This window comes from Eubalaena glacialis, chromosome 3 (assembly GCF_028564815.1).
Source record: "Eubalaena glacialis isolate mEubGla1 chromosome 3, mEubGla1.1.hap2.+ XY, whole genome shotgun sequence".
Lineage (NCBI taxonomy): Eukaryota > Metazoa > Chordata > Mammalia > Artiodactyla > Balaenidae > Eubalaena > Eubalaena glacialis.
Window position 1 is genome coordinate 154,137,240 of NC_083718.1, and position 23,968 is coordinate 154,161,207.

The following is a 23,968-nucleotide window of genomic DNA, read 5'->3' on the forward strand; positions in this document are numbered from 1 at the left end:
AAACAAAATGTAGCATATCCACACAGTGGAATATTATTCAGTCATAAAAAGGAATGACAGACTGTATATGCTACAACATGAATGAACCTTGAAAACACTATGCTAAGTGAAGGAAGCCTGAAATGAAAGACCGCATATTGTATGATTTCATGTATACGAAATGTCCAGAATAGGCAAATCCAAAGAGACAAAAAGCAGATTAATGGTTGCCCACGGATGGGAGAGGGGGGAATGCAGAGTCACTGTTTAACAGATAAAGGATTTACTTTTGTGGTGATGAAAATATTCCAGAACTAGATACTAATGATGGTTGTATAACATTGTGAATATATTAAATGACATGGAATTGTACAACTTAAAATGGTTAAAATGGTAAATTTTATGTTATTTGTATTTTATCACAATAAAAGCATAAAAGGTTAATTAATAAGAGTTTATATTCTTTCCCTCTGTCCTAAGAACACATACTGCTAGGGTCATTTCCATACAGTCCCTTAAGCCTTTGGCTTGCACATGATAGTGGATCTTTAGAACGTGTTTTGCTCCTGCCCAAGCTTGGTTCTCTCAGCCAGTGACATCCGCTGGACTTTTTTTTTATTAGTCATTAACCATACTGTCCCGTGCTGGACGTGGGTGGCTCCCAGAGGGCGCTATGCCAGTAGAGAAATTACAAATGATCATGCATGCCAAAGCCCAGCATTCTAAAAGGTATAAATGTCTGTCTTTATGCGTCACCCAGCTTGTCTCCGTCGTGCCATGCCAAGTAGGATGTCAGTTTTCACTCAGAGCCTCCTGGCTCCAGTCTGCTTTTTGCTATAGCTCAGTCCATTTGCTTTCGCAAAAACTTTGGCTCAGCTATAGCCACATGAGAACGTTTCCATGTCTAAAAACCTTGGCAAGGCTATTATCTAGTAAATTTGAAAAGCAGCAGGAAGAACGAGGTCAGGTTGAGCCTAGATAGGAATGATATAGGTGTCTATTCATTCAATAGACATTTTGAGCATTATCTTTTTGTAGAAATTGTGCTAGGCACAGTAGGAGATAAGAAGAGGAAAAACTAACCATTCATTCACTCACCATTCACTCATGCTCTCATCAATCTAATATTTATTGATCTAATACAATTGCCTTTGGTCCTAGGGATATAGCTGTGACTAAGACAGACATAATTTCTGCTTTTAAGGAGCCCAGAGGAGGAAGGAATTCATCTTTTCTGGAAGGTTGAGGGAAAATTTCCTAGAGGCAATGATATTTGAGTTGAGCATTGAAAGTTGAGTTGAATTACCATTGCTGATGGAGAAGGGAGTGACTATATAGGAGAGTCTATGCATGGGAAACAGAGGGGACTGCAAATACTTAAAATCTCTGTCTTTACTTCCAACTGTTAAAAAATGCTTTCTCTTGGTACTTTTGTTTATTGTCTCATTCAATTATCTTTAACAACATTGTGGGTTTTTATCATCTTTGTTTTATACACAAAGGTTCAATGAGGTTCAGTAATTTATTCATGGTCTACTAGCCAGTAAGTGACAGAGCTAGGATTCAACTCCAGATCTCCCTGAGGCCAAAGTCCATGCTCTTTTAACTATCCTGCTCCACTTCCCTATAAAGCGAGTACACATTTATAATATCATGTGATAATTACTATAAGGCATGCAGCTCTCTACGAATGTTCTCTTTTAGAGAACAAACAATCTAAACTGAGAGTGACTGAAAAAAGTTTAATGAGAAGAATGATGTTCAAAATGTAAAGATGAGTAGTAAATTGTGTGTGTGTGTGTGTGTGTGTGTGTGTGTGTGTCAGGTGGTGGGTGAGGGTGAGTTTCCAGGAGAAAATGCAACACATACAAAGACCTTGAGGCATGAAGGAATCAACAGCTCTCTGGCAGGCTCAGGGCTTTATATGGCTTCTGCTTTGCCATGGTGTGTGCACAATCTGTAAATTATTTCATAGGAGCTGATATGTCTCCATTTTTATTAAACAGAAGAGACATTGTTTTACTCATCCACTCCCACCCCTCACCTCTCGTGAATAGGATGTGGCCAGACAGAAAGAAATCAAATTATTTTTTCAACATGAGCCCAGCCTGAACAGAACTCATTTGGAGTGTTAACACTCTGATCTGTCTGCTCTCACCACCCCACCACCTTGCTCACTTGATGGAATGAATATTGGAGGGGACAGGGGAAGAATCTCAGAAAAAGAAAGCTGTGACAAATTCTAAGTCAATGTAATAAATCAGGAGGATTTTTCAAAGGAAATAAAAAGTGTCATTTATGACGGTTATAACTCCTACACCCACTAAGATTCTTGTACTGGTGCAGTTTAGATTCTCCCATGGTAGATAAAATTATACTTGATCTGTCAAAATGGAGGGACAATTTTTTTTTCCTCCTTCATGCAAGCATCTTATTTTAAGCAGCCAATTTTATTATTTCCTGCCCTCTCTCTGTGCTGGTGAAAACAGAGGAAACAAAGACAATCTGTTTTAAAAAATTGCATCAAGGAATTGAAATAGAGGGTAGTGGCACAAGCCATGGAAAATCAGTAATTACCCACAGGAATTTCTAGGAAAAATAAACATGTGTTTGTATTTGAAGAGTTATTACTTCTGTTTCATAGAGGGTCTGAGTTATAATGAAAATGATAATGATTATTATAAATATAATACTAAATTAATGACTACTATTGCTTGAACATCTACCCTGTGCCGGATATTATAATAGGTTGTTTTTAGATGTTATCTCATTGACTCCTTCAAATAGCTCTGTATATTATTATTCTTATGATATTATTATTACTATGATTTCCATGGTACAGATGAGGCCCAGAAGTTTGAACTGATGTGCACAAATCCCCATACTACTAAATGGCAGAGGCAGATTTCAAACTCAGCATTCTCTGACTTCAAAACCAATGCTGTTTCTTCAATGTCTCTGAGCTATGGCCTGATATCTCAGAGACACTGTTAGAAAAATACTTCTTTATGTTGTTAGTAGTTTAGTTTTATAAGTGATTTAAGTCTACTCTCTCATTTGACCTACATAGAAACCCCAATCTAATAATAATTACTAGCAATAATTCTTATCATTCATATTAAAATAATAACAATGAAATAAGTACCATTTATGCTTATCATTTATAGAGTACTTACTAGGTGTCAGATGTTGGCTAACCGCTTTACACGCATGAGTTTACAACCATCCAGTACAATAGGTGCAGTGTAGTGGTTAAGAACACGTGAACTGGTGTCAGGGCACTGAGTTGAACTCCTTGGCTCTACTGCTTGTCACCTATTTGAGCTTTTGAACAATTAGGTAATATCTCTGCCTTAGCACTTGGGTCAAGTAATAGTATTACATGGTGGTTTTGAAGATTAAATTAGATAACCCTAAAGTGCCTAGCACATAGTAAGTACTCTATAAATAATACTTATATCTGTTTTACAGATGAGAAAATTGAAGATTATAGAGATTATAGGAATTAGAGAAACTGCGCAAAATCTCAAAAGTAGTCAAGGGGTAGAGCTGGAATTAGAATGCAGGTCAGCCTGGCCCACAGGTTCTCCTCTTAACCCTGTAGTCTACCATCAACAAGCACTAAGTACATTCATTATGTATGTTTTAAAATATAAATCCTTTCTAATGTGAATGGTCTCCCATTAACCAATCTGTTACACATTATAAAAGCACCCAGTTTCCCATACAACCTCACAGACTCACAACTCTCTGCCTTTGCTCAACTCTTTTTCTCTGCCTGCAGTAGTTTCCCCCTACTTGTCTAGTTTATTTGTCATTCAGGATTCAGTGTGAAGCATCATAGCCTCCAGAAAGGATTCCAGGTGGATTAGGTAGTCTACCTCTTTATATTCATAGCCCACCGCCCCACATGTTTGCCTCAAGTATGGTACTATAGTTAACTGTAATTTTATATTTTTATGCATAGTTACGAGCTCTTTGAGGACAAGAATCATCATGTCTTATTCTTCTCTTTTTCTCTAATATATAACAGAGTGCCTGTCACATAATGAGTGTCTCATATATATATATATTTTTTTAATGAATGAATGAATGAACAAATGAATAAAAATAATTTTTCTGAGGGTTCTAACCAGCATTATAGAATATGTGATGAAATGTTCTTTCTTTTTGTGAGACTATTGAGCAAGTAAGTGTTTTAAATACCTGGTAAGAATTAAGACCAAAGGTAAAGAGAACTTCAAATATATTCACTTATATACACCCATAACTCCCCACCTCCCCCCACCACCTTCCCAGTGGCAAGCTTCTAAATACAGATTATAGTAATTTAGTTTCAAACGACTCATTTTCAGAATCTGACATGTTCATTAACCCCAGGTAAGGAAATTATTGTGGTACATTAATTTTTCACCAGAAAAGACATTTGTCATCTGTGCAAGTATCACTAGTGCTTGCTACAAAGATGGAAATGACGCAACTGCCTCTGCCAATTGAAGAACACAGTAGAATTTTAAACAGTATCAGCTGAGTTCTCTAGACCAGCCAACGCTGTGTACTTTTGAGACCCTCATTAGACAAGGCTCATGTGACATCAGAAAGAACCTGATTTACGAAGAGATCAGAGTAATATACACCTCTTGGGAAATGAGGATATGAGTGCCATATTTAGTTTTTATTTTCCTCTTACCTATCTGATTGTTATTTCTCTGTCACCTTTGTTTGCCTTAAGAAGTCCTTGAATTTTCATGTTTCCCAAGGCTTGTCTTTAGTCCTCTACTCTTCTTACTTTGTACTCTTTCCCACTCTCATGGGTCACATACCATCTATATGCTAATGACTTTCATCTTCATCTCCAGGCAGGCTCTCTCTCCTGAGCTCCAGAACCTTATATGCAGCTGCAAACTGTCTAGACAGATCTACTAGAAACAGTCCCAGACACCTCAAATTCAGCATGTCTAAAATTTTGCTCATTATCTTCCTCTAACTCCAGACCTGATCATCCTAAAATGAATGTTGAAAGGACATTTGCTCTTGTCTCAAAATTTCACCTAAGTCCTTATTAGTTATCTATTTTATATACAGTACTGTTTATGTGTCAATCCCAATCTTCTAATTTATCCTTCCCTCCCCCACCCCCTGGTAACCATAAGTTTATTTTCTACATCTGTAACTCTATTTCTGTTTTGTAGATAAGTTCATTTGTAGCCTTTTTTTAGATTCCACATATAAGTGATATATGATATTTGTCTTTCTCTGTCTGACTTCACTCAGTATGTCAATCTCTAAGGCCATCCATGTTGCTGCAAACAGGGAACTCTACTCAATACTCTGTAATGGTCTATATGGGAAAAGAATCTAAAAAAGAGTGGAGATTATATATATATATATATATATATATATATATATATATATATATATATATATATATATATAACAGATTCACTTTGCTGTACACCTGAAACTAACACAACATCGTCAATCAACTATACCCCAATAAAAATTTTTAAAAATTAAAAAAATTTCACCTAGGTTCCAAAGGTGACTACATATGCAGTAGGTATGCCCACTTTCTAAAGAAGGGCTGCTAGATACATACCTTTAGGACCTGCAAACGGTGCCTGAATTGATTCTGAGACCTTCACCTCATCATCTATTTCCAGACTATATAAAGAGAAGAACAGAAATTCAGAGCAGAGTTATTGAAGTAATAAGTTGTTGGAGAAGCGTCCTAGGCAAGTGAGGTAGAGCCTAGGAGACTCTGTGAGAGAGAGAGTGTGGGAATGCCTGCACAGAGAGAATTCTGTCTTCTCATTCCCTGGCCTGAAGCTTGCTGGGCTGCAGAAAAATTTTAGCCCCTCTTAGACTGGCAAAGTATGGTTAGAATTCTTTGGAGAGTTTTACATGTATACCAGGGTTTGGGAACATATGGGAACATAAATGTTAATGCTTACTTTTTGCTTCAGAATTATGAGTTTGGGAAGCTGGCTAGAGTAACTTGTGAAGGTGGGTGAGGAGAGAGGCAGAAGGGCATTCTGACTTCCAGTAGTTTTGTGGGGGCAGGAAAACGTGAATTTCTCATGAGCCAAGTGAGAAATCTGAGAGCCAGATTACAACAGCACCGTTTATGGGAGATAGTTAGGACTTGGGTAGATTGGATGTGGGAGGACGTCAAGAAGGAAGAGTCAAGGGTTTTTCTCTATTTTTTTTTTTTTTTCTCTTGAGCATCTGGGTGGAAGGAAGTGCCATGGGGAAATGGAGAAGGAATGAGACAGGCCAAGGTTGGAGATAAACTTTAAAAGTCATCAACATAAATATGGCGCTTGAAACCATGAAATTGGATGAAATCAACTAAGGAAATACAGAAGAGGAGTGAGTAACGGGTGTGTGTGTGTGTGTTTGTGTGTGTGTAGGGGGACTTAATTATTTGTTTCCTTTCCCATGAAATGGTGAATGAGTGTATCTTTTTTAGAGGGTTATTTTGAGTTTAATTGATTTGGCACATTTGAAAGTGCCTTAACAGTATAAACAGGATTTTAAAAAAAATGTTTCTTAATTCTGAGTTAGGCTCTGTGATGGAGGAGTGATAGACAAGGATAGAGAGCTAGGTGGAGATCAGTAAGGAATGATGATGGCTCTTAAAGGGACTTTGAAAATTAAAACCTTTTTAAAAATCATTAAAGTAAATTAACATGTTCATTTTAGAATACTGAGAAAATCCACTGAGAAGAAACCAGCATCCAAATACAACCACAATAACATGTTGATTCATCTGCTCCCAGTATTTTTTCTATATTTTCTCTTTCTTTATTTTTTTAATAATCTGTGTTCATACTGTGTAAAGCTGTACTAATTGTTGATGTGTAATAGAGAGGTGGCCTTTACTCTGAATTGGAAGGTACCTACTGAGATGTCTCGAGTATGTTCAGAAACTGGTTGGTAGTTTCTCTCTCATTCACTTGTGTGCACACAGACACCTACATGCTACCTTTTAAAAACCTGTTGTAATAAAAATGTGACACAGTCTGTGTCTCTCGGAAATATCATATGCTTAGAAGTTTTAATAAAATTCACCAACTTTCTCCCTACTCGTTGTCATAATCATCATTTTCATCATCAATAATTATAATGAACACAGAAAATTATAAACAGCTTCAGGAGAGAACCAATTAGTGGACACACAGAATTAATTTGAATTCTGCTATTCTACTGTGTGTTTTAGTTTGTTAGCTCATTTAATTCTTCTGGCATCTCTATGAGGTTGTTTTACAGATAAGAAAACTGAGGCTTAAAGAAGCTGTGTCTTTTCTAAAGTTGTAAACTAACTAATAGTGGAACCTGTATTCTAAAACAGGGTTCTCTGACTCCAGAGCCTATGTGGTTTTCCACTTTGCTAGGATCTTTTCAGAGTGACTTCAAAAGTGGTGATTATTCCAGACCAAGGCACCAAAAAAAGCTGTTGGTCTTGGGAGAAAAAACATCCTGATGGAAATGAGATTCATAGCTTAGTCCAAGTGGCTAATATAAGCCAGTTCTTTTGGCAACCTCTACTGCATCTGCCCCACAAGGGCATAGTGCATGCTGGCATGTATCAGGCTCTCTCTTGGGGAGCCATTAGCACATAGAGTGACCAGCCATCTCCATTTGCCTGGGATTGCCCTGATTTTAGCACTGGAAGTCCCATGTTCTGGGAAACCTGTCAGTGCTGGGCAAACTGGAACAATTGGTCACTCTAAGCATGCCAAAAATACATGACAGTGAGTGGAGTGGGAGCATGGGAGCCAGAACCTGTGAAACATGACCCTTTCCCAGGGTGAGGAAGGAAAGTAGCAGTCTTTTACTCTTTGAGTTGGTCTGGGTGATGCCAGCACCTGATCAATCCTGTGATAACGTGGAGAGACAGTGTCGACCTTGCCTCTGACTTTTTGTCCCCAGTGTCTTCAGTGCATGCAGTGGAGGCAAATTGATCCCTGGAAGAACAAGCGGACAACTTTTGATTGGCTGGAAAGATGATTTAATCTCTGTGTCCCTAACATCAAGCCCAGTTCCTGGCACAGGCTAGGCATTTAGTTTCAGTGTTTTGTTGTTTGACTTATTTGCTTTGATTTTTGAGTTAATGTCCTTTTTGGAAACCATTTACTAAACATGCATTACATGCCAGGGATTGTATGAATAACTTTTACATACTTTATTATGTCTAATCATTACTTTAGACCTGTGAGGTAAACACTATTTTTTTGCTTTGTTTTATAAATGAAGTAACTAGGACTTGCCAGTAATCTCATAGCTAATAAGTGCCAGAGCTTCTGTTTATGCATCAATCTTCTGACTCCAGTCCAGTTCCCTTTGCCTTCTACTAAAATCCTATTCAGTAGCCAAAATTATAGAAAACTATTCTATCTAACCCAACCCATTCCAGTCTAATTCAGTGTAACTTAACTTGTACTTACCAAAGTTGGTTTGTACCTGGAAGTGCAGTAGACATTGATGGACCAAATGTCCAGTTCATGTCTGAGCCTCTAGCCCTTAACATATGTATTCATGCAAAGTACTCACTGGAGGCCTATTGAAATGAAAACAGAATTAATAAGACAAGGTCTTGTCCTCAGGAACATCTCCTCTTGTGATGAAGAGAGACATATGCAAAACTATAATATAGGGAATATTTGCAGGAATGCTAGAGCTGTATAAACTATACTAGGCTTTGTGATCTGCTTTTTTATTTATTAGTAGATCAATGAATATATTTCCATTTCAATAAGTGTTGATCTATATCACTTTTAAGGGCTTTATTTTTTTTCCATTATAAAGATGTTCCATAATTTATATAATAAACTTCCTATGGTCAGACACTGAAGTTTCTAATTGTAAATGGTGACACCCTTATAACTAAATCTTTGTGCCAGTTTTTATTTATGTTTACATAATAATTTTTAAAAATATACAGTGCTAATCAAAGATCATATGAACTGTTTCATGGGAAAATGACTCCTTGTCAGTAAAAGTATTCAAGCAGGGAATGGTCATCACTTTTGGAATAGGTAGAGTGCCAATTGTGGTGGAGTAGACAATGAGGAATGGGGAAGATTGTGAAGAGATGAGTCTGGAAAAAAATGGACATGGAACCTATAGGATGTGTATAACTTGAACAAGGAATGAAGTGGAGGAAGCTTCCCAAGTCAGAAGGAAGACAACTGAGTGTAGTTCTGTACGACTGAGATGTAGGAAGTACCAAGATACCAATATGAGTTTGCACAGATAAACAGGAGTTCTACTGTGCGCCAAGCACTGTTTCTCATTATTCCTTACAACACTCTAAGGAAGTTAGTATCTCCTGTTACTGAGGAGGAGACTGAGACTTGAAGTGGTTAGCCATCTGTTGGCTCTGTGACCGTGGGACAAATCCCTTACCTTTGTAAGCCTTCTTTCTTCATTAGTCAAGTGAGGATTATGGCGTCTGCCTTAGAGGGTAACTGAGAGGATGAATTCACAAAGCTTGGCATATAGAAAACATGTAATAGAGAGAGAATATTCTGAATCTAATACCTATGTTTTTCTGGCATATGCTATTTCTCACAGAATATGTTTAGGACAACAGAGTCCACTCCAGCCCCCTCTGCAATCCCACTCTTAGGGTGGGGCTTACTACTTGGTCTGGTTCTCCCAAGTACAGAGCCTGGGTCTGGGTTTGGGTTGCATCTTCAATATGTGCAGGGACTAAGGAAACAAGTCCTGACAAGCTACCATCAATGGCTTACCATCAAGGAGCAGTCTCCATGTGAAGCTGTTGACTATCACCTGAGACTAAGATGAGGACAACTGTTAGCATCTGCAAGAGAGCACAGAGAGGCAGTGGGGAGAGAAACACTCTGAGAGTTAACAAAGGGCAACCTGTCTCCTTTATAAGCAACTTTTGTATGGGCCTAACCCTAACTTTTCCCCCAATTCACTTTATGTGCCATTAGGACAAAGGTGACATCTCCACATTTTGTAACTTGGTTCTTGTGCTTAGTCATCCTGACCTGGACGTGTGCTCTGGTCAGCAGTCTCTATAACATTTATTGCTGAACTTGCTGTTCATCATTCCATGCCAGAGCCACTGATTTGATTTTTTGATATAAGGTGAAGTCTAGTGGGCATATGGCTTTGAGGTCAATCAGATGAAGTTCATTGTCATGGTTTGAGTTTAAAGGATCTTGTCAGAAAGTAGTTATTCTCTTTAGGTAGCTGCCAGGTATCAACAAAGTTCTCATTGTTTAGATGGAAATTACTCTCCCTAGGAAGGTATTTCCCACTTGGTCTGCATTCAGGATCATATCTCAACAAACCTTCAGGATCAGCATACTTCTTTCCTGCCTGTCAGAATGAAATACTAATAGTGGGGCCCATCAATCCTGATGCTGCCTCCTTATTTTTTATAACCAAGGTCACTTTGCTCAGAATTTACATTTGCCATGCAAATGAAAATAAAACCATAAAAGGAACTCTTGGCATTTGTTGCTGTGCTGATAGTGCCTTATTTTGCAACATTTTGAATTAGTGAAGAGGGAGTATTTGAAAAATGTAAGGTGATAGGAGAGCCATTTGCTTGCCTGAAAATAACACTCATATGCTTTAGAAAACACATCTACAAATCAGCCTAGCTAATCAGTCAATTGTTTTCTGGGCATCTAGTTTATTAGATTAATGGTGTCTTGGAACATTTGGAGGCATGTAGAGATGTCATGGTTTATCAGAATATCCATTCAAGGCAGTAGTTAGGAAGCAGGTTTTCTCCTCTTTAGGAAAGAAAGCCATGACAAGTTGGGGAGAAATTTGAATGAAACAGTAGATAAGTCTTAGTTTTATGAAATATAGTGATACAAAATGTGTTCTCCCTACCCTCCAGCACCGTAATTTCTGAGGAAGTACTTTGGAAGGGTTCTTGTGGTTGACTCATAATGTCTGTTCTCATGTGCTCTTTTATAGAATCATAAAATGAGACAATTGTGTTATACCTCCAAAGATTTAAGAAGTATACCTAATATCTTAGTCATTTGGGGCTGCTATAACAAAATTTTGGCTGCTATAACCATAGACCAGGTGGCTTAAACAAACAAACAAAAACCACATTTATTTCTTACAGTTCTGGAGGATGGGAAGTCTAAGATCAAGGTACTGGCAGATTTGGTGTCTAGTGAGAGACCACTTCCTAGTTCATAGACTGCTGTCTTCTTACTGTGTCCTCAGATGGTGGAAAGAGGCTGAGAGTATTCTGAAGTCTCCTTTAAAAGGGCACGAATACCATTCATGAGGGCTCTACCCTCATGGCCTCATCACCTCCCAAAGACCCCACCTCCTAATGATCTCAGAGAGACAGCAGTGAGAGGTGGCTGGAAGCACCATCTTAGTTCCCTGCCCAGGATTGAACCTGGGTAGCCTGGATGAAAACCAGGAGTCCTAGCCGCTAGTCCACCAGGGGCTAGAGACTCAAAGCAAAATACCTCTGGCCCTTGCCCCCATTGAAAAATGCATTTCTCAAGAAGTCAAAAACTGTAAAACCAGGTATAAAATTTATTATTAGAGACACAGCACAACAAGTGGGAGAGTACACAGAGAAACAGTTTGTTTAGTTAAGACAGAAGCAAGGCAGAGATATACATATGAGGAGAAAGGTGTGGGCGTCCTCCCTAATGAGGAAGAGTACAGTAAATAGGCGGTTAAATCATTTATACAGGGCAGTTCTTCCAGGTCTTTGTTTACCTTTTGCCAATTATCTGGTTTCTTTTTCCACACCTGACGTGCCCTAGGACCACTCCCCAACATGCTTGTGCAACTTTTTTCCAAGATGGATTACAGCCCAGAGGCCTTGGCATCACATATTATGGGGCGGTGCCCCCTCCTTTTTGACCCCCAAGGAGCCTTTCTGCACATGTACAGTCAGGGAGGTCTCCCTTGCCCCAAGGATGGGATGTGACCTCTTGATCTTTACTCAAACAGAGTCTAACCCCTCTCTGTCCCTGCCACGACTGTTATCTTAAAGTGTCCACAAGAAACAAAGTCCAGCTATTTACTGTGTTCCTGTTGTTATTTCTATCTTGAAGTGCAGACAGGAGGCTGATTGTAAATATCTAGCCTAGAGCCCACCTGCCTCCTTCCTCAGGAAATGTATACAGGAGGCTAGTTGTAAATGCCTAGCCTGGAGCCCATATCTATCTCCTGCCTCACATTAATATAATTACATTGGGAGTTAGGATTTCAACATAGGAATTTGTGGGGGGACACAACCATCAGTTCTTAACACCCAGACAGACATGTTCTTCAGTGACCCTATTTCTTCACTGTAGTGAGAACTTTTCCCTCAGAAAGGACTGGCTCTTTGAGGGGAGGGTACTCGGGAGAGAACTATCCTTTCATGTTGAACTCTCTGGGAAAGGGAGTTAGTCACCAATTGATACCTGCTTCATTTTGAAATGACATGCTTATTGTTCTTTTGCTCTCTGAGGAGGTGAACTTTTCATAGAGAACTGAATTAAAATGAGGAGGACAACCTGTGGAAAGTGTGTTCCATGCAAAGAGAACAGCACATACAAAAACCTTAGAGCAGAAACAAACTTGATGTGCTTGAAAGATAGCAAGAAGGCTGTTGTGCTGAAGTAGACTGAGTTAGAGAACAGAATATGAAATCAGAGAGATAGGTAGGGGTCAGGTCACATACAACCTTGTAGGCCATAGTAAGGAGTTTAAATTTTAGTATGTGTCTGATGAGAAGCCAATGAGCAAGGGAATGACATGATCTGATACACATTTCTAATTGACAGTAGGGTGGCACATATGGAATCAGGGAGAGCAATTAGGCTCCTGCCCCAGTCCAGATGATGGTGGCTTGCACCGAGGTTATATTAGTGGAGATGGAGAGATGTTGGGGGAAGTCAAGAGAACTTGCTGATAAATTAAATATAATGGGTGAAAGAAAGAGCAGTGAAAGATGATACCTTGGTTTTAGCTTTGCTAAGTAAGCATTTTGGTAAATGGTGTTTCCATTACTAATAATACTGAGGAAGAATAGAGGTGGAAGGTTGGGATCATGAGTTCAAATTTATACATGATAAATTTGGGATACCTATTAGACATCCAAGACAAAAGGTAGGAGTAAGTATCTGGAGCTCAGAGGGAAAGTTAGGGCTTAGAATATAATTAGGGAATCATTAGCATAGAGGTAATATTTAAATTAAAGTGAATGGATGTGATCACCTAGGGAGCAAGTGTGGATAAAGAATGGAGAGGGATGAGAGAAGGACTCTAGGGGTTTTCCAGGATTAGAAGTCTGGAAGACAAAGAGGAACCAACAGATATAACTGAGAAGGTGACAAGTGATCTAGAAGGAAAGCTGGAAAGTATGATGACATGAAGCCAAGGAAAACAGCTTTCAACAAAGGCAGGAATGATCAACTGTGTCAAATGCTCTTTAAAGACTGAGTAAGATGAGAACTGATCATTGATCACTGGATCTTTTTCTCATCCACCATCTCCCAGGATGCAGTTCTCCTTGTGCTGTGAAAGAAGCATGGCACAGAGTGAGTGATAATTGTATGATTATTAATTATACTCATTGTAATTACCCATTCATTGCCTTCTGCTCTGTCTTTGTGGAAGCCAATCCCAATTTAGGAATGGGCCATATTTAACAAGTTTATAGAAACAAGGTCATATTTAACAACTTTATTCCCGTTCAGGAACCTACAAAAGCCTGTTTGATTAAATGCCCTAATATGCCAGAGCTAGAAGAGCTCTTAGAGATCACATAGTCCTATGCCCTCATTTTATTGATGAAGAAACTGAGACTCTGACAGGGAAAATGAATTGCGGAAGGGAACACAGCAGATTAACCTCAGAGCTGGGACTAGAACTCACACCTCATGGGTCAGAGGTGATTGTTCTTTGTGTTACAACCCTGTGCCACTTCTTCCAGCATGTGAGATTAAGTCCTTTGGGTCTTGAAAACTTTTCTATCTTTAATAGACCATGATTAAAGTGAAAACATTCTATAAAGAGATAACACTTAAATGAGTATGAGTGCAAACCCTTTAAAAATGGAACACAGTCGCCTAGATGAGGGGAGGAAGTTGAAGTTGGGATGGGAGAATTGCATGATCCTGAAGACAAAGGCAGTGTTATAGAGAAAAGACCAGCCTTACCTGGGTTTGGATCCCAGCTCCATCTACTCCTACTGTATGACCTCTGTTAAGTTTATTAACCTTCCTGAGCCCCATCTATAAAATAGGAGCAATATATATATAGGTCCTATTGATAAGTTATATGAGGATTAAGAATAACACATCTAAAGTGCTTAGCTCTTTCTTGATGTGTGGTAGGCATTCAATAATAATAACTCTTTGTTGCTATTTTATCTTCCTTCCTTTTTCTTCTGCTCCAGTGCTATGGGTGTCACTGCCAGCAGCCCTAGATCAAGCCAATGTCTCCAGAGTCTGGTTTCTCCTGCCTCTGGCCACTACCATCAGACCTGTGGCTTCCAGACCTCTGGCTGTTGTGCCTCCTGGAAGACTAGAAGCAAGGCCTTTAAAACTGCCTGGAGCTGACATTATCTTCTTCAGGGCCCCTGTGCAGGTCAAGCTGTCACCATCAGGGACAGCCACAGCTGAAGCTGTTTCTCCTCTTCCCTAAATCTCATTCTACTGCTACCTTTTTGCAAAGAAAATGCCTAAATTCATATGGACAAACACTTTTAAGAAAGAGGAGGCTTCATTTAAACCAGTAATTTGATGAGGTGTCTTCAGCATGTCAGGCATTGTGTTAGTCCCCAGACTCTGGGAGTTTGATTTAGAAGGCAAGTTAGACATGGAAACAAATAACTATTTCCCAACTGAGTGGACTAACCACTCGGCAGAGGTGCAAGAAACATGCTGTTGGGGTGTAGAGTGGGGAAGGCAAGAAGACGTCCTGGAATGGGTGTGGTTTAAGCTGAATCTTAAAAGATAAGTAGTGTATCAGTGGATGGATAATTAGGGAAACTACATTTCATGCAAAGATATGCAGGCAGCAAGTACAGGGGAGAGGGAGTTAGGGATTAAAAAAGAGTGCGGGGAAGACAAGCCTTTTATTGAAGAAACTCAAATGCTCTACTTAGGAATTTGGGTATGATTCGTGATAGCATAGGATGTCAAGAGATATAAGATATCTTGGAGGCTATCAGGTATAAACACCTCATTTTACAAATGAGAAGACTGAGGTTCAGATAGAAGAAATAATTTGGCTAGAATCCCATAGCAAGTTAGTGGCAGAAACTGGGACTGGAACCAAAGTTTACTGATTCCCAGGCCAGTATCCTTCCTATCCATTACTCCTGACTTCTATGCATAAGAGGGAACAATTGTACACAGTATCAAAAAGCAGCATACAGTCTGAGACCTTTCCTCACTAGAGCTCAACTGAGATTCAGGGGATTTGTTTGTGGACAGAGATTGGGACCTCACCGATCTCATGTCCACTTAAAATAATTGGGATGTGATTTTCTGTAAATCAGCTTTAGAATAGTCAGCTTAATTATTAAATAAAATTGTATCCATGGTTTTGATCTTGTAAATTATCACATTTCCTATATTTTATTATTTTCTACTATAAATGGAAAAGCTAGAATTTATAAAAGAGGTATGAAGTTAGTAGGTTATTCTGCCCTGGAAGCCATCTTCTAGAGGTTGAAAAGACCAGGATCGGACCTTAGGTGAAAGCTGAAGTTGCCAGAACCTGGGTTCTAAGTTGCATTGACTTAGGTCATTGTTCTAAGCTACTGTCCGCTTCACTCCACTCCACTGTTCACTATAAAATTCAGGTGTCTGTGATACTTTCAGTGGTCCTGAACAAAACAGTCAAACAGGCAGACAGACAAAAACAACTGCCTCACGTTTTTCAGTAAATTCAATTAAACAAACATTTCAGCCATCTATTAACAAATACTCATTGAAGGACTGCCATGTGCCAAGCACAATGACATATACTGGGGAGGTATCAGTAAATAAAAACAAACATGGTTCCCATTTGTATTAGTTTGCTAAGGCTGCCATAACAAACTGTCACACACTGGGCAGCTTAAACAACAGAAGTTTATTTTCTCACAGTTCTGGAGGCTAGAAGTCTGATACCAAGGGGTTGGCAGGATTGATTTCTCCTGAGGCCTCTTTCCTTGGTTTATAGATGGCCATTTTCCCCCTGCCTTCACATGGCCTTTCCTCCATACACATATATGTCTACATCCTAATCTTCTCTTCTTGTAAGTATACCAGCCATATTGGATTAGGACTCATCCATTTGACCTCATTTTATCCTATTTGCCTCTTTGAAGACCCCATATCCAAATACAGTCATATTTTGAGGTACTGGGGCTTAGGACTTCAACATATGAATTCCGGAGGGACACAATTCAGCCCGTAACACTGTTCTCAATGAGCTCGGTCTAGAAGGGACACACAAATTTATCCAACAATTATAAAAATAAATTTAGGATTTTGAACTCTGTTAAAGTGTTATAAAGGAGAGATACATGGTGTCATAAAGATATATAAGGAGGCATGTCCTGTCTTAAAGGGAGAGATGTGTTGCAGTGAAGGAACCTTAGAAGGTAAACATATGAGCTGAGGTCTCAAACATGGGTAGGAGGAGTTAATTAGGAGAGAGTGATGAGGGGAGGAGGATAATAAGCGGGGGGAGAAGAACCAGGTAGAGGGGAGCAGCTTGTTAAAAAATCCCATATTCAGTACTTTCTATGTGCGGAACACAGAAGTAGATTTTGAATAGAGCAATGGAACTCATGGTCTGGTGAGGAGACAGCTACGAAAACAGATACTTTCAACAGAATATGATCAGAGTTGTTATAAAGGCTAATATCAACACTTATATGCAGCAGTTCTAAATTTCCAGAAATATAGATAAGGGAGGCACTAACTGCTTACTATGGGGTGAAGGCAGGAGGTCAAAGCCGTTCACAATAGCTGAAATGTTACACCATACAGATCCTGATGCCTATTTGGTAAACCTAAATAAATGAAAAATATATTAAGAAAGCACTGCAATCATTCCTTCAAAATACTTTAGATCTAGAGGTAGCATGGAGTCGAAAGACCTGAGTTTTAGTCCCCACTCTGCCCATCCTGTTGAACTTTCTCATCTGTCACACAGAGATAATGGTATGTATCTCATCTCCCTCATGTGTTGGGAGGGTATTGTATGGATCGAACGGGGATCCAAGAAAGCAGGAAAAGAGATCTGGCTAACAGAGAGATGAGATGATTTGGCTGAAGTCAACAATCCCTTCCTCGCTGGTCTTTGTTCCTGATCTGGAAAGATTTCCAAACTGAATGTGGAGATGAGACTAAAGATACCTAAAGAATAAGACACTGAGGTAAGGGCTAACTAAATTACATGCAGAGTCATATAGCAGGATGGGCTATGTGACATGAATAATAGTAAATGTCAGTGTTCTCAACAAATTCTTGCTAATGCATTGTTTATTCTAGAGAAAAAGCTATAAAGGATTCCTTGGCCAAGCTGGAAAACAATTTCTAGATTATGCTGTTTTCTAAGTGCTTTTTCTGATCTAGAGTTAGGAGTCAGAACACATAAGTTTGGCTTCCATGCAGCTGTGTACTACATCACCTTTATAACCTTAGCAACATCTCCTCTGCCTCTCTCAGCTATTGGGCATTGCTAGGTGAAAGGTACTGTCCCAGTCATGCTGCAGTATTATCTCACAATCCTATATGGTATATGTATATTATCCCCATATTACAGATGAAGAAACTCAGCCTTATTAGTTACGTAACTTTTTTAAGTTAGTAAATTGAGACTCCAAAGCTCAACCTTACTGGAGGGAAGTAGGTAAGGGAAGTTGAAGTAGAAAATCTTCAAATTCCTTTCTATCTTCAGAACCACTGAGAGTAAGTTTGTGCCTCAGTGAAAAAAATTTTAGGCCTTTCAGTAAGGGTAGGCCAGCTAAAATCTTTACTGCCTTAGGTCCTTTGCCCTTGCTGTACTTTTACCCAGAAGACTCTTCCCCTGAAAGCAAGGTTCCTTCTTGTTATCCTGATTTCTGCTTAAATGTTACTTTCTCAGGGAAGTCTTTCCTGACCACCCAGTCGAAAGTAGCTACCCAGTCACTCTGTTTCATTATATCATCTTATTTTAATTTTTTGTATAACACTTATTACTGTTATATTTTCTTGAATATATGTTTTATTTTTTGTTTATTTTTTCCCCTCACTTGAATATAAGCTTCATGAAAGCGGTACCTTGTTTATCTTAGTCAAATCGTATACTCAAAATCTACAATAGGACTACATGGAACATAGTGGATACTCAATAAATATTTTTTGAATTAATGCACGAACAAATTCTTTATGTAACAGACGGAAGAACTGCAACCCAGAGAGGAGATGGACTTGTCCAAGGTCAAGGAATGCAGACTGAGTGTTAGTAGGAAGAGCATTAGCTTAGTTTCTAATAAAGTTTCAGTTAAGATTTGTTGAATATCTTTTATGTGACATACATTATTCTGCTTTTGAATATATTTTATGTAAACTTTCTCCAAATTTTGAGGGTAGGTAGTCAGCATAAGTAATATTGAATACTAGCCCCACATTCCAGTAGCTTAACACAATAAAGGTTTAGTTCTCATAAACATCACAAGGTGATCTGAGTCAGAAAGTTCCAATGGGTGGTTCTTTTTCAAGAGATAACTCAGGGATCCAAGATCCTTCAATTTTAGGATGCTGTCCTCCTCAACCCATTGCCTTCAAGGTCACTGTATAAGGGGAAAAGAAAACATAAATGACTACATGTGAGATTTTAAGTCTAAGCCTGGAAGTGGCATACATTATTTCCATCCGTACTCCTTTGTCTCTTGGAACTTCCATCCACACTGTCACTTGGAACAAGCTACCTGCAAGGTGTGCTGAGATATGTACTCTTTCACAGAAAGAGAAAATGGTATTGGTCAATATCTAGCCAATATCTACCATAATATTGTCACCATTTTACAGATGAAACAACTCTTTGGTGGCTTGCCTGAGATTCCATAGTAAGTGAAGGAGTGAAGATATACAACCAAGGAATCATGCCAGACTTGTGTCAATAATAGTGCCCTTTGCTCTATATCTGTATAGATTATTGCTCTTCAAGGTTGTTTTTGCTAGAGAACTCTTTCTACAATAAGAATTTTATAGAGAATTCCAGCATGTAAAATAGATCAACAGGAGTTCTGAAGCGTTGTAAACCTTAAGAAGATTCTCTGGGAACCTTCTAAGGCCCTCCAGGCCCAGTGTGGAAACCTGGGGACCAAATGATTTTGATGGGCCCTTCCAGCTTTGTCTCACATATTTCATCTCTTGATTTCATGATATTTCTAATGTGAGGCAAAAGGTTAAAGTCACGAATACATCTCAGAACTGGGTGCTTGTCATCAAAGATTTCTGCCTCAGGGCCCAGAAATAAGCTATGGAACTACAGATGAAATCCTGATGCTGTATGTGCTGAGCCTTCGAACCCTTTCCCCACCACCCACCATCCATGCAAAAAGTTATCTAATTGTACAAGGCATACTCTGGAAACTTTCCCAGTGGAATAATAGATCAAGTAACCAAGAACTTTTTAATTTTGCAAAGTGCGCTCTTCCTTATAATTTACTTAATATAGAAATTTAATGTTCTGCAGTTTACTGAACAAATAACATTGAAAGTATTTTAGAGTTAGCTTGGGAACTCGCCTTTGGTTGCCAGTTTGACTTTATTATTTGATTATCCAGATAAAGGCCAGCAGTAACAATATGCTCTGCCTTAAGTGGTTCAGAGGGGTTATCTCTTAGCCATTACCAATTCTAAATACAAGATTTAAATTCAAGGAGAAAAATCACACAAGAGCAGTTTGCTGAATTTGCTCAAGTTAGTCCCTTGAGTAAGATGCTTGATTCTCTGGACCTGGATTGTGATCATTATACTTTTCCAGAAAGTCCCTAACCTTAGTGACTGACAAATTCTATGGCACTATTCATTTAAAAAAACACAAACTGAGGTCAAAATATGTGCCAGACACAGTGATGGATGCTAGAGATGTCCAGACTGGCTTAGAGCCCTTAACTCCTGCCCTTTGGTCCCATGGCTTGCACCTCGATAAAGGCTCCCTCTACCAGCCTAAGGGCATGTCTCTAGGCATGCCCTCCTGAACACATTTACCTGAGCAGGTTCTGATCACCAGAGCAGATACTTCCTTTTAGATCTGAGCATTGACATTTAGTTAGTTCCCTGCTTCTTAATGCTACCTTCTTCTGGTCTTATAAAGTTGTTGTTCTTGGACCTAGGCTCACAATTAAGGATCAGCCTCACTTAATTTCCTGCCTGGGCAGACTCTATAGAACCCAGCCTGAGCTCAAGGTACTGAGCTCATTTTCCTTGGAAAGGATGTGGGACAAAGATGTAATGTTGACTGAAACAGTCTCTACTCTTAAATATACAGTGTGAAAGGTATTTAAGAGGTATAATTGACAGGACATGGAGAATGAATAGATGTTTGAAGATGAAGGAAAGAGATATCTAGGAAGATACCAAGATCACTCCAGGTTACTTGGTAGAGTTGGCATTTGAACTTGATCTTAATACATAAATTTTTAACATGCAGAGGTGAGGTAAAAAATGTGTTTCAGGTATAAGGAACATCATGAGCAAAAGTTTAGAAGTTATATATTCCAGATTCGTTTGAGGAATGTCTGATTATTTCCTCTTTTAGACATCTTTGCCTTCCTTTTTTAACAGCCAGCACAGTTTATGTTTTCCTTCCCCTAACTTTCCCCTACTCCTCTTAGCAATAAGATAGATGTTTTCATTTTTGTTGCAGAAATTTAGTCACCATTTTACTTGAGTAGCTAAACTTCAGTAATTCCGGCAATCTAACTGATTCAGATTGAACGCTACACTGATAATTAACTTGTTCCTCTTTCTTCCCGTCACCCACAGGAGCCTGATGGATCATTAGTGACACGATTAGAGAGAGAGTGATCCCGGTAAATTATTGGTGTTCAATAAATGCTAAATAATTGTAGAAATAGGACCCAGCGGAGACTGGCACTCTGCAGTAGAAACAGAAGCTCACAAAGTGTGCCTTTGCTGATAATCAGGTTTTGCAATTCAGAATAGGCACAGACTATGCACCATTTCTCATCATTGAAATCCACATACGTTTGTAAGATAAACTAATTAATAATCCAGTTCTCTTAACTAAATAGAAGTCTATGCAAAGGAGAAAGTGTTAAACATCATAGATACTGCCATGGGGGATTCACCTTCCCTCCAGCTTGAAGAGCTGTAGCCACCTAGATGAGCAGGTGGAGAAAATGAGGACATGATGACCAGTGGATTACTGGGCACACAAGTGTTTTATCCAAAGTACCTCTGAGTCCTGTCCCAAAGTACTCCAAGAGCCAGATTCCCATCTGTTAATGGAAAGCCTATCTGCCAATGTGAGGACTAGCTTTGCCAAGCATGGATTTTGTGGTGTTAATGGCTTTGGGCAGAGCCTTGTGCTGCTTGCTGGCAGGGAGAATCCTGTTTGATTCTAAAGAGTCCAAAATTTATATTTTAAAACATATTTTATTTGACAGCCAGAATCTAATGAATCTGACATCATCTGTCTGTCTGCAGATCTCAGCTTGAGAATATCAAACCTACAGTAAAATAACTCCTCACAGTTTATAAAGCACATTTCCTATCAACTATCCCATTTGATCCTTATGACAACTAAGGGCAGAAGGGAACCTAATATGGTAGGTGCTTTACATGCTGTCTCATCTAATCTCTGAAGTCTCTTTAAGTCCTCATTTTACAGATGAAGATCCAAGGCATTGAGAAGCAAAACACTTGCTCAACGTATGCTTGAGCTGAGTAGGAAAGCTAGTGGGACAGATATTAATCTCAGGTTCAAGTGTATCATGATCTCATTATCGAGGGCCAGATCTTCTGAGCACCTACTTCATACTAAGCATTTATTTCTGCATGTTATTCAATCTTTAAACCATCTTTTTAAATTATTTTTTTTATTGGAATATAGTTGATTTACAATGTTGTGTTAGTTTCTGCTGTACAGCAAAGTGAATCAGTTATCCAATCTTTTTTAGGTTCTTTTCCCATATAGTTCATTACAAAGTATTGAGTAGAGTCCCCTGTGCTATACAGTAGGTCCTTATTAGTTATCTATTTTATATATAGTAGTGTGTATGTGTCAATCCCAATCTTCCAATTTATCCCTCCCCCCTTTTTCCCCTTGGTAACCATAAGTTTGTTTTCTATATCTGTGACTCTATTTCTGTTTTGTAAATAAGTTCATTTGTACCTTTTTTAGATTCCACATATAAGCGATATCATATGATGTTTGTCTTTGTCTGACTTACTTCACTCAGTATGACAATCTCTTTAAACCATCTTGTGAGGTAGACATTACTGTTCCAATTTTACAGATGTGGTCATTCAGTAAACATTTATTGAGCACCTACTCTATGCCAGGCACTGTTTTAGGCACTGGATATTCACCTTTGAATAAGACAAGCGTAATTCTTCTTCTCATGAAACTTACATTCTAATGGGTGGAAATAACAAACAAATATAAGAATTTAAAGCTGATAAAGTATAGAGAGACTGAAGCTCTGTTTTAGATTGAGTGATCATGGAAGGACTCATTAAGGATGAAACATTTAAATTAAGACCCAAATGTCAAGAAAGACCCAGTCTTAGAAAGATCTAAAGGATTATTATTACAAGCAAAGAGAAGAGCAAATAGACACTAAGGAGAAAATAAGCTTTGTGTCTTTCAGAAAAAAAGAACATGCAAAAATAGTGGGAGAGTAGTGAATGATGGGAAGAGAGATCTGAAATGAGGTTGCAAAGTTAGGGAAAGGGAAGATATCATAGACCTTATAGTTCTGGTTTTATTGTACATGTGATAGGAAGGCCACCAGAGGACTTAAAGCTAGGGAATAACACTATGTTTACAAAATAGTCACTCTGGCTGGTGTGTGGAGAATGGATTATATACAGGAAAGATTGAAAGACTAGTTAGGAGATGATTGCAGGGGTCCAAATGAGAGATTGTGGTGGCTTGGATAAGAGTGGTAATAATAGAAGTAGATAGAAGCGAACAGACATTGGACATATTTTGAAGTGGTGTCAACGTGACTTGCTTAGGTGTGGTTTGAGAAAAAGAGAGGAATCAAAGACTCCTAGGCTTTTGTCCTGAGCAACGGAGTGAATGGAAGTGTCCTTTACTGAAATGACGAAGGCTGAGAGCAGAGCCTATTTTGGTAGTGAAATATCAAAAGTTCTGTTTTGGCCACATTGTTTAAGATGCCTATCAGACAATAAATTGTATATAGGTCAAGCAGGCAGTTAAGTATGTCTGGAAATCAGAGGCTATAGACATTCAGAGATCAAATGGCTTGTCAAATGTAAGCCACAAAAATTGGTGGAGCTGGTTTGTTCGACAAAAGCTCCAGCCCTTCCCTAGCCCCAAACTGGAATTGACTGTCAGTTGGACAGAAAATCAAGTTCAGCAACAAAATCTACCTGTGGTAGGAATTTTCTTTTGCCATACTTCACTAACGTCCCTTGGATACCTCTTTGTCCCTCCCTATAAACATGGTTAGAAATTGAGTTATTTTAACACTTTCTCTAGCTGTCAGGCTTGCTATATTGCCTAGGAGTTAGTGGGGAAACAGTGAGGTTAATTCCCAAGGAGAGTCACCTGTGGCCATGAAGGTTCCACTTACTCTGCAAAATGTTGAAGAACACTGGCTTCAGATTCAGCCCATGAGGTTAATTCCTGGCCATGTGATCTTTATCAAATCTTAACTCAAAACTCTCTGCACCTATTTCCTCATTTATAAAGTGGTAATACTAACATTCGGATTAACTGGGATAGCCTATGTAGTGCCTAGAGTAGCCATTTGGAAAGCATGGGT

General features: G+C 38.9%; 1 protein-coding gene across 1 annotated transcript in view; it reads left to right on the top strand.

Annotated features, from left to right (window-relative positions):
* The window catches only part of AGBL4 (AGBL carboxypeptidase 4), a 1,403,755-nt gene that overhangs the window by 550,782 nt on the left and 829,005 nt on the right, over positions 1-23,968 (top strand). The gene's annotated exons all lie outside the window — the stretch shown is intronic.